This window comes from Hyaena hyaena, unplaced genomic scaffold, assembly GCF_003009895.1.
Source record: "Hyaena hyaena isolate Hyena2069 unplaced genomic scaffold, ASM300989v1 scaffold_341, whole genome shotgun sequence".
Lineage (NCBI taxonomy): Eukaryota > Metazoa > Chordata > Mammalia > Carnivora > Hyaenidae > Hyaena > Hyaena hyaena.
In genome coordinates this window covers 1,031,988-1,047,276 of record NW_024080973.1, presented here as the reverse complement: position 1 = coordinate 1,047,276, position 15,289 = coordinate 1,031,988, and the positions used below count along the sequence as shown (strand labels likewise).

The 15,289-nt window shown below is 42.5% G+C and overlaps 2 protein-coding genes across 2 annotated transcripts in view; both read left to right on the top strand.

Moving 5' to 3' along the window:
* Positions 1–9,072, top strand: part of PABIR1 (PP2A Aalpha (PPP2R1A) and B55A (PPP2R2A) interacting phosphatase regulator 1) — a 35,388-nt gene extending 26,316 nt beyond the window's left edge. The window contains exon 3 of the mRNA XM_039249526.1: positions 8,989–9,072. The gene's annotated coding sequence lies outside the window, so the exon portion shown is untranslated. The remainder of the gene's footprint in view (positions 1–8,988) is intronic.
* PIP5K1B (phosphatidylinositol-4-phosphate 5-kinase type 1 beta) overlaps positions 8,989–15,289 on the top strand; it is a 193,040-nt gene continuing 186,739 nt past the window's right edge. The window contains exon 1 of the mRNA XM_039249525.1: positions 8,989–9,073. The gene's annotated coding sequence lies outside the window, so the exon portion shown is untranslated. The remainder of the gene's footprint in view (positions 9,074–15,289) is intronic.

Here is a 15,289-nt window from a genome sequence, read left to right as displayed (position 1 = left end):
AACATAAAAAGCATAATCTGGTAAATTAAAAAATGAGACTATTTTTTAACATATTTTTAATGTTTATTTCTGAAAGAGGGGCAGGGTAAGGGGAGAGAGAGAGAGAGGGAGACACAGAATCCGAAGCAGGCTTCAGACTTTGAGTTAGCTGTCAGCACAGAGCCCGACATGAGACTCCAACTCAAGAACCATGAGATCATGACCTGAGATGAAGTTGGACGCTCAATCAGCTGAGCCACCCGGGCACCCCAGCTATGAGACAATTTGCAGTGTAGTCAAAGTGCAGTATCATGAGGTCAACCTCATACCAGATGTCTAGCAAAAAGTGGGGAAGAAGGAATTTCAGCATTGTAGAGAGGCGAAAAAGTCCAGCTATGTGAGATCTTTAGTGATGATCTCAGACATCTTGGGGACAAGATTTAAACAAACAAAAAAAAGTAACAACATTGGTTAAATCTTCATACCTACTTTCCCCACCTGCCAAATTGAAGTTCACGACTACATAAGTAATTCTCTCCTGGACCCTCCAACACTACCCCCCTCCCCCTTCCCTCCCCCTGCCCCCAACTACGTCCTTGCATGTTTATTGGTTCAGGAGAATGTGAAGTAGGTGTTTTCATGAAAGCCTGTCTGAAACCCGCTTGCTCCTCAGGGTTGTTTACATGAGCCCCTTTGTTCTGTCTCATGTTGATAGTGAAGACTTGGTTTGAAAAGGCTCACGAATACTTTGAGCACAACCTTTGTTGGAAACGCGAATCACGAGTGGTTCGTTTTATGCTGAGCCTTTTGTCCTTGCCATTTATAGCTATTCTGTTCTTTGCTTGGTGCGATCAATTCTGAGAGTTGATGAATGTGTTTCATGAGAGAATATGAGAGGCCCCGCAATTTGTTTTGATTGGTCTCCGTTTTGATTCATAGCTAGCAGGTGCCGTCGTTTGGAATTGGTTTTGGCAGTGGCTTGGTTATATAAATATTAGATACAAGAAATGAACCTCCATTTGAATCATTTTCACCAGGAAGAATAGGGGAACTCTTTCGCTGAGTCCAAGAGCACCATCGTTCTGCGTCTGCAGCTCTGGAGCACACAGACATGCGACGAACCGTATGTCTGCATGCGCGTGTGTGCATAGGAGGCCTCCCTGCAGATTGCAGCCATTTCTTTGGCGGCTTCTGAAAATCTTCTAAAGGAAGAAATCCGACACTAAGATTTCCTAATATAACAGATTTTTTCCAGTCTGAAAAATCCAGGCACTTCTACTTTGGAAACTATGTCAAGGATCGTTTTCAGTTGGGCGCATGGTGGTTGCTCATATTGAAGCCTTGGAAAATAACCCATCACAGTTTTAGGCCTCAATTTTTTCCTGCTTGTTTTTATTGTTGTTTATTGCCAAATCCACTTTAGAAAAGCATCAGACCTCTTAAATGCACTGGAAGAAGGACGATAATATTCTTAACCTCCCCAACAGAGCTATGTATAAGGCAGACATTTGCCTAACAATGGCTTTTGGGGTGTTCATGAATATATATAAATTTTCACAAATTTGCCTGTGTTTTTACTCAGGCAAAGGATTGAACATGGACCTAGGATCACCGGTAGAATGAGCAATCTGGAAGTCTCTTTGTAATCCTTTAAGTAACATCCTAACTTTGGGCTGCTTTCGGATAAATTCCTTAAACGCAAATTCGACGTCTCACGCACACCCACGAAAATATGTTAAATATTGTCTTTCATGCTGCTGGGTTTCTCTGAGCAAGCCACCATGAAGCCTGGCATCTTCCTCACCCTCTGCCTCTGAACCTTGTGTCCCCCCCCAAAGGTGCTCTAAGTTCATTTGCAGTATTCTTCAGAAAGGAAGCTTTCCGGGGTCTCTCCAGGCAGATTTGGGCTGTTCCTCCTCCAAGAATCCAGACTAAAACACATGCCAGGTTGTAGTGTAGCTGTTCCCCATCTTTCTCTCCTACTGATGTGACTTCTTTTTTTTTTCTTGAATAGTTTATTGTCAAGTTGGTTTCCATATAACACCCAGTGCTCATCCCCACAAGTGCCCTCCTCCATGCCCATCACCCCCCTTCTCCTCTCTCCCACCCCTATCAGCCCTAAGTTTGTTCTCGGCATTCAAGAGTCTCTCATGGTTTGCCTCCCTCCCTCTCCCCAACTATTTTCCCCCTTCTCCCCCATGGTCCTCCATTAAGTTCCTCCTAATCCACCTATATGTGCAAACATATGATATCTGTCCTTCTCTGCCTGACTTATTTCGCTCGCATGACACATTGCTATACATTGCTACACTCGAGTTCCATCCACATTGCTACACATGGCCAGATGTCATTTTTTCTCATTGCCATGTAGTATTCGATTATATAGATAGACCACATCTTCTTGATCCATTTGTCCATTGATGGACACTTAGGCTCTTTTCGTGTTCTGGCTATTGTTGAGAGTGCTGCTATGAACATTGGGGTCCATGTGCCCCTATGCCTCAGCACTCCTATATCCCATGGGTAAATTCCCAGCAGTGCTATTGTGGGGCCATAGGGGAGTTCTTTTTTTTTTTTAATTTTTTAATTTTTTTAATGTTTATTTTTGAGACAGAGAGACAGGGGAGGGGCAGACAGAGAAAGAGATACAGAATCAGAAGCAGGCTCTAGGCTCCGAGCTGTCAGCACAGAGCCCGACACGGGGCTTGAACTCACAAGCCATGAGGTCACGACCTGAGCCGAAGTCGGACGCTCAACCCACTGAGCCACCCAGGTGCCCCATAGGGGAGTTTTATTGTTAATTTTTTGAGGAACCTCCACACTGTTTTCCAGTGGGGCTGCACCAGTTTACATTCCCACCAACAGTGTAGAAGGGTGCCCGTTTCTCCACATCCTCACCAGCATCTATAGCCTCCTGATTTGCTCATTTTAGCCAGATGTGACTTCTTTGAAGGATCTTTGTCTTTATGGCTCCAAGGCCAAGTTCACTGCCTGACATGTAATGCTCAACAAATGACTGAATGAATGAATGAGTGGGAAAAGAAAGAAAGTGTGAATTAATTTGCTGGCAGATAACGAAAATGAACTCAGAAGAGCACAGTTTAAACAGAAACGATTAACATTAACATGCGGGCATGACCAAGGCCCCAAATATTTTTTTAACTGTGTTCCCTATTGGGAAATGTTCTAGGAAATGTTACCATATGTAGCCTGAATGGCATGAAAACATGTGACTATGACTATCTTATGGAAGATCATCTCCCATAGGGCAAGTTGCACTTGTAACGAGCAAATAATTAATGAGCTACCTCCTCCTCCTCATTCTAAGGATCTGAGGTGAGGCCCCACCCATGAAGTGGTGGTGGCACCAAACCACAGCCACTGTCAAAAGGGAGTCTGCAAAATTCATGGCAGAAGAGAGGTGGATGGCAGAAGAGAGGTGGATGGGAGCCCAAGGTCACAGAGAGTCAATAGCAGACACGGGCATAACCATCAAACTTCGGAGGCCTATTCCAGTTTTCTTTCCATCCATCCGTGTTGACTTTGCTTCATCAGTGTTTAATGAAGTGTCTGTTTTTATGAACCGACCAGTAAGGACTTGTGGGCAGAGCCCCTCACCTCTTGCATCTGCAGGTTGACCTATTTAGTTGGGTAATTGGGTAATGAGCCATTTTCCCCCTCATCGGGTCTTGCATGAAGAGCAGACTCAATCAGTGGCAAAAGAAAAACACTGCTGTGGCCCTAGCTGGAGACTCAGAGGAAGAAAGGGTCAGTGCTAACCCAAATAATGTCCCCGGGTGTCACACATCTACAGCTTTGAGTAACTATAGAGCTTTCACAAGTTTCCCTGCCACCCTGTAAATTCAGAAATGACCTCTAGGTTGAGACTCGGTGATGGAGAACACGGTTTACAGAAACTTTCTCCTCATGTAAATAAATGTTGTTGGCTAACCTTTGGATTGCATTTGCAAATGGAAAGGGGAAGTGCACTGTTGCTCAGATGGGCTTCAAATTGTTTTGTCAGAGAGCTAGGAGGGGGAGTGTGATTTTGTGAAGAGAACTGATTTGAAGTCAGACCAAATGCTGGATTAGGTCTCATTCCTGCCTCCCGCTTGAGTTGACCTCAGGCACATTGTCCCAAGTCACAGCCTCACTCTTACACTTAAAGAAGAAGCCACAGCATGGGGCGCCTGAGTGGCTTAGTCGGTTAAGCGTCCGACTTTCGCTTAGGTCGTGATCTCGCGGTTCGTGGGTTCGAGCCCCGCATCAGGCTCTGTGCTGACTGCCAGCTCAGAGCCTGGAGCCTGTTTCGGATTCTGTGTCTCCCTCTCTCTCTGACCCTCCCCTGCTCATGCTGTCTCTTTCTCTCCTAGAAATAAATAAAAAATATTAAAAAAAAAAAAAAGAAGAAGCCACAGCAGGTAGCCATCTACTTGAAGCTCTGTGTAGATCTCCGGAGTCATAGAAACAGAAATGTTTGTCCCCGCTTCTGGCCTACCTCCCATTCCATTTTTCCCTTGAGATCGTGTTTCCTATGCGTATCATTAGCACATATCTGCTTTTCCACTTTTATTACTGTTTTCGGTGTCGTTCTGTGGTCTGTCATTGGCCTGTTTGTTCTCAGAGCCAGAGGTCACTCTGGTTCCTTTTGGTATCACTGGGAAGTCCTCCCCTAAAGGACGCGCTTCTTGGGCTCCTCCTGTTAGATGGTTTTCAGTGGGCTGGCGCATGGGAGCCGTACATAGGGATTAGCAGCTACAGGGGGTAAGGGAGAATCCAGGGTGTTTTCCCCCTCTCTCTGCCTTGGGGAGCATCTCCATCAGTGACTTTCTTCCCCGTGCCTCTACACGTACCTCTCCTTCTGTGGCTCCAACTTCTGCCAATCAACCTTCACCCCGGTGTTCTGGTCCCAACAGACCTCCAGCTCGTGTGGTTCGTTAGCGCCCCTTTCTGTTAGCGCGCCTCTGGCCTTGAAAGTGGTAGTGGCCTCCTGCCGATAAGAATCTCTGCATTTCTTCCCCATTTGCTTCACTTTTCAGCTCACCTGTCACATTTATAATCACTTCTGTGTATTAAGTTCCCTCTCTTTAACACTCCCACAATGGGTTCCGTTTTCCCGTCTGGACCCTGACAGCTCTGTTGAAGTGATAAAACATCTTTATTGCCTGGACTAGTCAGAATGGCTCAGAGGATCCCAAGCCCGTGAAGCATGCTGAAAATACGGACTCCCCAGACCCACCTCACACAGGTGATGATTTCGTTGTTTGGGTGTGTGGACCACGAATCTGAATTTTCACAAAGGCCCCTGGGTGGTGGTTGTGAGGCCCGGCACTGGTATAGAGAAGAGTAGAGCCAGGCTGAGGTAAAGGTGCTTGGGGAGGTGGTCCCTATGTTCACCCACTAAGGGTTTCCCTTCTACAGACTGGCCTCACGGCAGGAGAGCCTGCCTTGGCAAAATGAAAAATGACTCCCTCGCTTGGGTGTTACAGGGCAGTCGGTTACAGGTGCAGCAGCATTGGCTAAATTGGAGGCTGCCGAGGGATTATTTGCAGTGCTAAATGAGATCATGGGTGTGACGGCTTCTCGCACATAGTTGCTGCTCAACAGATGATCATGTCTTTCCTTCCAAGCTCAGAAATGTAGAAAATGAAAGGGGCACCTGGGCAGCTCAGGCATTTGAGTGTCTCACTCTTGATTTGAGCTTGGTTCATGATCCCAGGGTTGTGGGATTGAGCCGTACGTCAGGCTCCATGCTGAGCATAAAACCTGTTTGAGATTCTCCCTCTCTCTCCTTCTGCCCCTCTCCCTGACTTGCGCCCTCACTCGCTGTCTCTAAAAAAATTAAAAATTAGAAAAAGAAATGTAGAAAGCTACGAAATCATGTAAATTATTTATTCCTGACGCTAACAGAATCCAGATACTAAATATCAGAAAGGATAGATAAGCAATTAAATAGTAAGAAAAAAAATTCATTGCTTGGTATGTATTTCTGTTATCTGAGTTGGGGTCTCCACAGTCTAACCATATGACACTGTAAGTTGGTTGTCAGAAATAATTTAAGAAAATAAGTCCTAAGTGGGATTCTGTATCAGATTACATGTTAACACATTTCCTAAGGAGACCTGACTCTTCTGATTATGCCCTTACTTGGCCACTAGAATTTCTGCATTCCAGGCTCTTGCCAGAGACTATAACTTTGAGTGCTCTACTGTCCAATTCTTATCAAAAGGTTGGTTATGAGAAATACTTTTCAGGGAGGATTGCCTGGAGCTTATGCAATCCATTCATTCCTCATTGAGATAGCCTAAATATTATTCACGGTGTGAGTCAAGTCATCGGATCTCAGTGTAACAGCTTGTCAGTTTCCCTTTGCTTGGGAGGGTTAGTGAAAAAAGACACATCTATCCTTATGGAATTTTTTTAACTCTGTGTTAAAAGAGAAGACTCTCAGATTAAGAATACAATCCCATGTACCGTTGCATCAAAAATAATAAAATAATTACTTAGGCATAAACTTAACCAAAGACCTGAAAGACCTATATTTCAAAAACTATGAAATGTTGATGAAAGAAATTGAAGATGACACGAACAGATGGAAACCTTTTCCATGCTCATGGCTTCGAAGAATCACTATTGTTAAAATGTCCATGTTACCCAGCGATCTGTAGATTTAATGCAGTTCCCGTCAAAATACCAACAGCTTTTTCACAGAACTAGAAGGAGTCCTAAAATTTGTGTGGAACCACGAAAGACCCCTGAATAGCCAGAGCAGTCTTTAGAAAGAAGGACAGGGGCACCTGGGTGGCTTAGTCGGTTAAGCNGCATTACTTCTTATTCATTCTCATCTGCTTTGAATGAAAGCTAGTTTTTCTGCTACCTGGGGAAAAGCACATGCTTGTTTTCTGTCTCTTTGTGTGTGTGTGTGTGTGTGTGTGTGTGTGTGTGTGTGTATTTCCTTTACATATCACATATTAATATATATATTTCTTTTTTAAAGAAACATCTTCCTAGGGGTACCTGGGTGGCTTAGTCAGTTAAGCGTCCGACTTTCGTTTAGGTCATGATCTTGCAGTTCATGGGTTTGAGCCCCGCGTCGGGCTCTGTGCTGACTGCCAGCTCAGAGCCTGGAGCCTATTTCAGAGTCTGTGTCTCCCTCTCTCTCTGACCCTCCCCTGCTCACGCTGCCTCTCTCTCTCTCTCCTAGAAATAAAAAAATATATAAAAAAAAAAAAAAGGAGAACAAAGCTTGAGGTATCACACGCTCAGTTTTCGAGATCTACAAAGCTGTGATAATCAAAACAATATGGTACTGGCACAAAAATAGACATACAGATCAATGAATAGAGATAAATAAACCTTCATTTAAATGGTCAATTAATCTATGACAAAAGAAGCTAGACTATACAATGGGACAAAGACAGTCTCTTTAACAAATGGTGCTGGGAAAACTGGTCAGCTACATGCAGAGAAGGAGGAGGAGGAAGATAGGTATGGGAGGGGGAAGGGAGGAGGAAGAAGGAAGAAGGAAGAAGGAATGAAAGAAACTGGATCACTTTATTACACCCTATACAGAACCTTCAGGGTCTGTGTCTTCTGTGGCTCAGTTAGTTAAGGGGCTGACTTCGGCCCAAGTCATGATTTCACAGTTCGTGAGTTCGAGCCCCGTGTCGGGCTCTGCGCTGACCACTCAGAGCCTGGAGCCTGCTTCAGATTCTGTGTCTCCCTCCCTCTCTGCCCCTCCCCTGCTCGCGCGCTGTCTCTGTCTCTCAAAAAGTAAACATTAAAAAAAAAAGTTTTAAATAGTAAACAAATACATTGGAAGCAAGCCAAGTACAATCCGATCACAGTAGATGTGGATTGTTGAAATCCCCTTTCAAATGGAAGACTTAAATTAGCATAAAGGAACACAGATTAAACAAAATGGCAGCTAAAAAGGTTAAAGAAATAAATAGACAAGGATATGCCAAGTATACACGAGAGAAGGGAGAACAGAAGTGCACATCGACGACCATGGAACCCCAAACTAAAATTATTAAATAAGAAAAGATCCTTTTAAAAATAAAGAGTAGATTTCACCAGGACACTATTATACATAGATTGTATGTATAATATATTATACATATACTATACATAGGTTATATTCCATAGCATTGTTATGGAAAATTTAAGGCAATCCCCCCCCCCAACACACACACACACAAAATACAGCAGAATATGATAGAACTATAACCATATTACCATAACCCGAGCAGGAATAAACGCCCTTGTTCAAACATCTTAAAAGTTCTAATGTTTTCATTTCTCTGGGAAAGAATCTTAGAAGTTGGGCCAGACTTGGCAAGTGCATTAATGGTCCTGTTTGAAGGACCATTGCTACATTCCTTTCTATAAAAAGAGTGAGGCCATCAATCGAATGGTGCAGGAAGAGTTCTTGATTATTGACGTACTTACGAGCTTTGGATGTTCGCCATCTTTAAAGTGTTTGCCAACCTAATGGGCAAATAATAGCATCTCATTGATTGTAATTCATGTTCTCTTACCACTCAGAGAGGTCTTATCCTTTTCACAGGTTTACCAGCGATCTGTATTTTCAGTTCACACCCTTCTCTTGTTTTTATACAGTGTGGTTTGTCTTTACCTTCAGAATCCATTTGTATAGTCTCCTAGTACATTGGACACTAACACTGTCATATGAGCTACAACGTATTGTTCATTTTTGGGGTTTCTTTATGGTGTCTGGTCATGTAAACATTATGAATTTTTACATAGTCAAATCTGCACATTTTTTCCCTTATGGGAAAAAAATAAGATGCCCAACCTAACTTTATACCTGTGTTCCTCTATATTTTCTTCTAATGCCTTTCTACTTCCATTTTTAACATTAGATCCCTCCTTTATTTTGATTTAAGCTGACTGCCTTGTATTATCTCCATAGCTAGCTCTGATCTTTTTTTGGGAGATGAGGTAGAGATATGAATAAATAATAACCAGTGATTTCTATTTTAACAGGAACTTGGGAAGGAAAACCATTTCAACAATGACTAGGTCACCCATCATGACTAACTACAGATGATTTGCCATTTCATTTACAAAGGTAAGGATATGCAGTCTACATTTTTTTTAACGTTTGTTTATTTTTGAGAAAGAGCGAGAGACAGAGTATGAGCCGGGGAGGGGCAGAGAGAGAGGGAGACACAGAATCTGAAGCAGGCTCCAGACTCTGAGCTGTCAGCACAAAGCCTGACGTGAGGCTCAAACTCACAAACTGCAAGATCATGACCTGAACTGAAGTCGGACGCTTAACCGACTGAGCTACCCAGGCACCCCTACAGTCTACGTTTTTGAATTAATTCTAGGGGACTCACACTAGAGCTCTTACCTCTTTTATATTTATTTACAAATATTCTAAATCCTATCCTATTTCATGACCTTTAACTTTGACATTACTAAATTTAAAACAAATGACAAGCAAATAGAAACGTAGGAAAGTTTGTGAATGTCAGCATTTCTAGGGGGCAGAACAGAATCTGGGAGATACGGTTTCTGCTATTGATTACTGCAGTGTGGTTCAGTTTTTAAAGAATATTAATGTTTTCCTTACTGGTGTTTTTTTTTTTTTAATTTTTTTTTCTTCTGAGAGAGAGATAGCATGAGCAGGGGAGGATCAGAGAGAGAGGGAGATACAGAATCTGAAGCAGGCTCCAGGCTCTAAGCTAGCTGTCCGCACAGAGCCAGACACGGGGCTCGAACCCGCGAACTGTGAGATCATGACCTGAGCCGAAGCCAGACGCTTAACCAACTGAGCCACCCAGGCGCCCCTATGTTTTCCTTATTGTTAAGTGTAGAATGCTCATTGCAGAATCCTTGGAGACTATAGAAAACTATAAAAATGAAAATCCGAAGCATTCATAATCCCATCACCCGCAGATAATCACCAGTGCTTCTGTGAATTCCTTTCCTCTTTCTTCCATGCACGTATAGAAATCTATACAGTTGTATATAATCTGTGTAAAACGTACTCATCTTGACTCCCGTAATTATAAATGATGCACCTTAACTGGTACAAGAATATAGCAAGTCCAGGAACAAATAGTCATTACCACTCTGTCCATTTCAGTGGCCATTTGCAGTTTACCAGAACATTCCCAAGCATCTCATTTGCCGCCCCTGCACAGATGTCCTGGTGAAGAGATTCGCGTGACCTTGTTCAACATCATCCTCAGAGAAGCCTTAGAGTTCAGGCAGCAATGCATGGTGTCCCTTTATCATCATTGTCTATTTTGTGCTGCCTAAGAGGGACTGTGTTTTTCAAACTAGACGTTTACCTATGTCTCTTCTCCTCTTTGCTTCAGTGCATTCAGGGGTGACCTACAAAGTCATAAAAAGACCATCTCGTCACGTGTCCTGCATTCATGCCCGGTAGCCAGGCCCTCTCTGTGGTGGCTTTCCCAAGGCCCATTGTTGCTCTTGGAGATTTTTGGTTTTCCCAACTGCCAAGTCTTAGAAGTTTAATGACTGAATGGCATTCTTTTTTTTTTTTTAATTTTTTTTTATGTTTTATTTATTTCTGGGAGAGAGAGAGAGAGACAGCGTGAGCAAGGGAGGGTCAGAGAGAGAGGGAGTCACAGACTGAAACAGGCTCCAGGCTCTGAGCCGGCAGTCAGCACAGAGCCCGACGCGGGGCTTGAACCCACGAACCACGAGATCATGACCTAAGCGAAAGTCGGCTGCTTAACTGACTAAGCCACCCAGGCGCCCCTGAATGGCATTCTTTAGGAAAGCCTTCGTTCTCTTACTTCTGTTAACGATTGACAGTTAAGGAAAATCCTGCCCTTACTGTCATGAGTGCATAATAAATTGGAGATGGACACGCATACCCTCGTGAGAAATGGGCTAGAGCTTCGGACACATAATTCACCAAAGAAATACAAATAACCATGTAAACGTGACAAAGTTGTCTGTCCTTATTTTGAATCATATACATGCAAAATGAAATGATATTTTTGCCCAGAATTGGCCAAGTGTTTTATCTGATTTTAAATGAAAACCCTTGATGCTGCTACAGTTATAAAGTAGGCATATTTTACCCTGTAGACATTGTTTTATGAATGTCCAGCAGCTCTGATAGATTTGCTGTGGGAAATTCTAAGAACACAGAGAATGTTTTATTTGTAACAGAAAAATAAGAAGCATTCTAAATGTCCATTAATAAATATTGACCTGTGATGCATTTTTATGATACAATTATTCAGCTGTTAGATATTTTCCTAATTAATATTTAGTGATGCAGATAACATTTATGACAAAACAAAAAGGGCAAATACAAATTTGTGTGTAATGTATAACCCCAGTTTGGTTAACAAATAAACACACATTTGAAGAAGATCAGATGATAAAATAAGTGAATATTAACAGTTAACAGGATTAAAGGTGATAGTTTTACTTTTTTTTTTTTGTATAAAATATGTTTTACTTTTCTTAGGGAAAAAACATTTTTTAATGTTTATTTTTTGAGAGAGAGCAAGAGAGAGAGTGCACATGAGAAAGCACGAGCGGGGGAAGGGCAGAGGTGGGGGAGACACAGAATCCAAAGCAGGCTCCAAGCTCTGAGCTGTCAGCACAGAGCCTGACACGGGGCTCGAACTCACATTCTGCAGTGTCATGACCCGAGCTGAAGTCAGACACTTAACCGACTGAGCCACCCCATTGCTTCACAAACATTATTTTTAAATTTAAAAATTATGTTTAGATTTTAAATGAGAAATAGCGAACAGTACCTTTGATTTAAAAAATCAGGAGCCTTCCTCATATGTTATAAGACATAATTCCAAATTCATTTGCAGAGAGTTTCGAGACTTGGTTATGTCAGGAAAATGAAAACGTGGCATGTTCGGAGTAGTTTACATTTTTTAAAAGACTTAAAACGTACATGGAGATTGTTATTGAAGTATGTACAGTCTAAAAGTCTTTTTCATTGATGAAGGAGTTATGTTGAGTTAGTGACATGGCCATTTATTCCATAGCAACTATATCTAAAGTTGCCACTGGCACCTTCCAAAAAATCCGGACAATGTGATTGAAGGTGTGGGCCCCCTAAGTTAGGTCTTGATCACCTTCCTTCAGGAGGTCAGCTTCCTTCCCACGCATAAAACACCCAAGGAATCAGATGCTGCCTGCATTGATCTAACGGTGTGTTTTTAATCTTTCCTATCAGTTTATTCATTCTATAAATATTCACAAAGCACTTATTATGTACCAGGTACAGTTTAAGTGTTGGAGGTACATCAGTGGACAAAAGAGATGAAAATCCCTACCTCTGTGGAGTTTAAATTCTTCAGGAGAGGACAGACTGAAACAAAAACCTGCTGTAATAAATATGGAAGCTCTGTAGTATGTTGGACACTGATGAGTGCTATGGGCAAAAAAGAAAGAAAGGGAGAGAGAGAGGGAGAGAAAAAGGAAGGGAGCAAAGAAGAAATGAAAGGAAAGGGAAGGAAGGTGGGAGGGAGAAAAGAAAGAAAGGAAAGAAAGAACTTAAGTAGAGCTAAGGGGAATCAGGAATATGAGGTATGGGGGCAGGGAGGTACCAAATAGGTTGTAGTTTAAAATAGGATCATCAAGCTAAGCATCAGATAGAAGTTGACATTTGAGCAAAGACCTAAAGGAGATAAGCCAGTGCCTGGGGCAGACTGTTGAGGCAGTGGGAATAACTCAAGCAAAAAGCTTTAATGTAGCAGCATTCTGGTGTGTTTGGGAAACAGCAGAGTACCTGAAGCAGGGGAATGGAGGGGGAGTTCAGAGGTGCTGAGGTTAGAGGAGGGGTGGGAAGGGGGTGGGTAAATCATACAGGGACACATCAGCCATTGTAAGGACTTTGGCTTTTACTCCGGATGAAATGGGAAACCACTGTAAGGTCCTAAGGGAAAAGAGTTATGGTGTGATTAGGTTTAAAGACAGATCACTGACTGAGAGTAGATTGTAGATGGGCATGGATGGCACTAGCAGTCCCTGTTGGGAGGCCAAGAATGTGTAACACATGAATGAGAAGATGGTGGATCTGCCCAGGAACACGGAGCAGGAATGGATTCTGGATGGCTTCCAGAGGCTCTGCCGACAGGTTGACTATGGTGTAAGAGAAGGAAGACTCTAAGATTTGGGGCCTGAGCAGTAAGAGGTTAGAGATGCCATTAACTGAGATGGTGAAGGTCCAAGGGAAGGAAGTTTGGGAGAGAATATCAGGAATACGGATTTAGATTTGTAAATATGAAGGTTTCTGTTAGATAGCCACATGGAGATATCAAGAAGACCATTCAATACTCAACTCTGGAGCTCAGAAGAGAGTTCCAGATGGTATTTGGAGATTCTCAAGAGAGTATGGATAGAGAAGAGAACCAAGGAGTCAGTCCTGGATACTCTAACATTAAGAGGTTACAGAGAAAGGGAAGGGAGGGAAACCATCTAAGGAGGCTGAGAAGGAACCAAGGAGCTACTGGGGAGGGTGAGGGTAAGAAACAAGAGCGTGGGGCTCTAGACGCCAAGTGAAGAAATTGAGTCAAAGAAGAGGGAGTGATCATCTGATCTGTATCAGGCATATGATAGCTCAGGCCGAATGGGGGCTTTGATTTAGCCATTGGGTTTGGCAACATGGAGGTTGTTGGCTATTTTGATAAAGAGGTTCACAGTGCAATGTTGAGAGCAGACCCCTGATTGAAGTGCGTTAAAGAGACAATCTGTGAAAAGGAATCAGGAGATGAGTGTAGAAACATCTTTGTCGAGGAATTTTGCTGCATAGAGGAATAAGGAAGTGAGGAGAAAGTGGGATCAAGAAAAGGCTTTATTCTGTTAAGGTGGAAAAAATGGCAGAGCATTGATGGGATAGAAATAGAAAAATTGAAGTCGAGAGAAAGGGGCGACTCGTAGGAATGAAATCCTTGGATAGGTCACAGGCTCTGCACACTTTAAATAAGCTTCTCATGTTTTAGAATTACTAAGTTGTCAAGTTAATTGCCAGTATTTCCACCTTATTGCTTGTCTTTTAATATGCTCATGATCTATTTTGACATCACATCTAGAATTTTGAGTCGTCAAATCAATTAAATTTTTTTATTCTATAACTTTTATGTGTATAAACACCTTTGCCTACTCAAGGATCCAGTATCAGATAAATACCTGTATATTCTTAAAGTAATTGTGTAATTTGAACTTTTGCAGGGGCATGACCTTGCCTTTGGTTTGCTTTTTTGCACTGAGCCTGTTATTATGAGGCCTTTCAGGTGTTATAACTCCACTAATACATTATTCGTACCTCACCAAAATACTATGAGGAAACTAGAAAATCAGTTCTTTTTTTTAAGTGTGTATTTATTTATTTCTTTTGAGATAGGGGCCAGGGCAGGGAGAGAGAGGGAGAGGAGAGAATCCCATGCAGGCCCCATATTGTCAGTGCAGAGCCCAGTTTGGGGCTTGATCTCATGTGCTATGAGATCTTAACTGAATCAGAACCAAGAGTCGAATGCTTAATTGACTGAGCCACCCAGGGGCCCTGACAGTCAATTATTTTTTAAATGTATTAAGCAGATACAGTGTGGGAGGCAGTAGTATATGAAACATCGGTCCGTAGTATAGTGGGCAGGTTATAATTCAGTTAGTTATATGGACACAAATGGAAATGGAAATTTATCTAAGAGAATCCTTTGATGGGCGGGCAGTCATAGGTCTGGGGAGGTTAGCTTGCCATGATCCATTCTTTCATTTTCTTGGGTGGTTTTTAGTCCTGTCAGGCATATGGGGGTCTTTTCGTCCCACTGCAGAGAACTGGCTAGCAAATTCTTAGGTTTAATCCACAGTATGTTTATTAAAAACCCGCCTGGGTGGCTTAGTCTGTTAAGCATCCAACTTTGGCTCAGGTCATGATCTCATGGTTTGTGAGTTCAAGCCCTGCGTCGGGCTCTGTGCTGACAGCTGGGAGCCTGGAGCCTGTTTCAGATTCTGTGTCTCCCTCTCTGTCTGCCCTTCCCCTGCTTGCTCTCTGTCTGTCTGTCTCTCTCAAAGATAAACATTAAAAAAATTTTTAGGAAACTCAAAAGAATAAACACAGAGAGCTAAAAAAAGATAGGCAAAAAAAAAAAAACCACCCAGAGATGCAAAACATGTTAGCCTTCATTACTAATTTTCAGAAGTGCACATAAACATCAAGAGATGCTTTCTTTCACCTATGACATTAGCAAAGATAATTAAAATGGTAATAGTCACTGTAAATGTGTAAATGAAGCAAGCCCTCACTCACTGAGGATCGTGTGACTGAGTATAC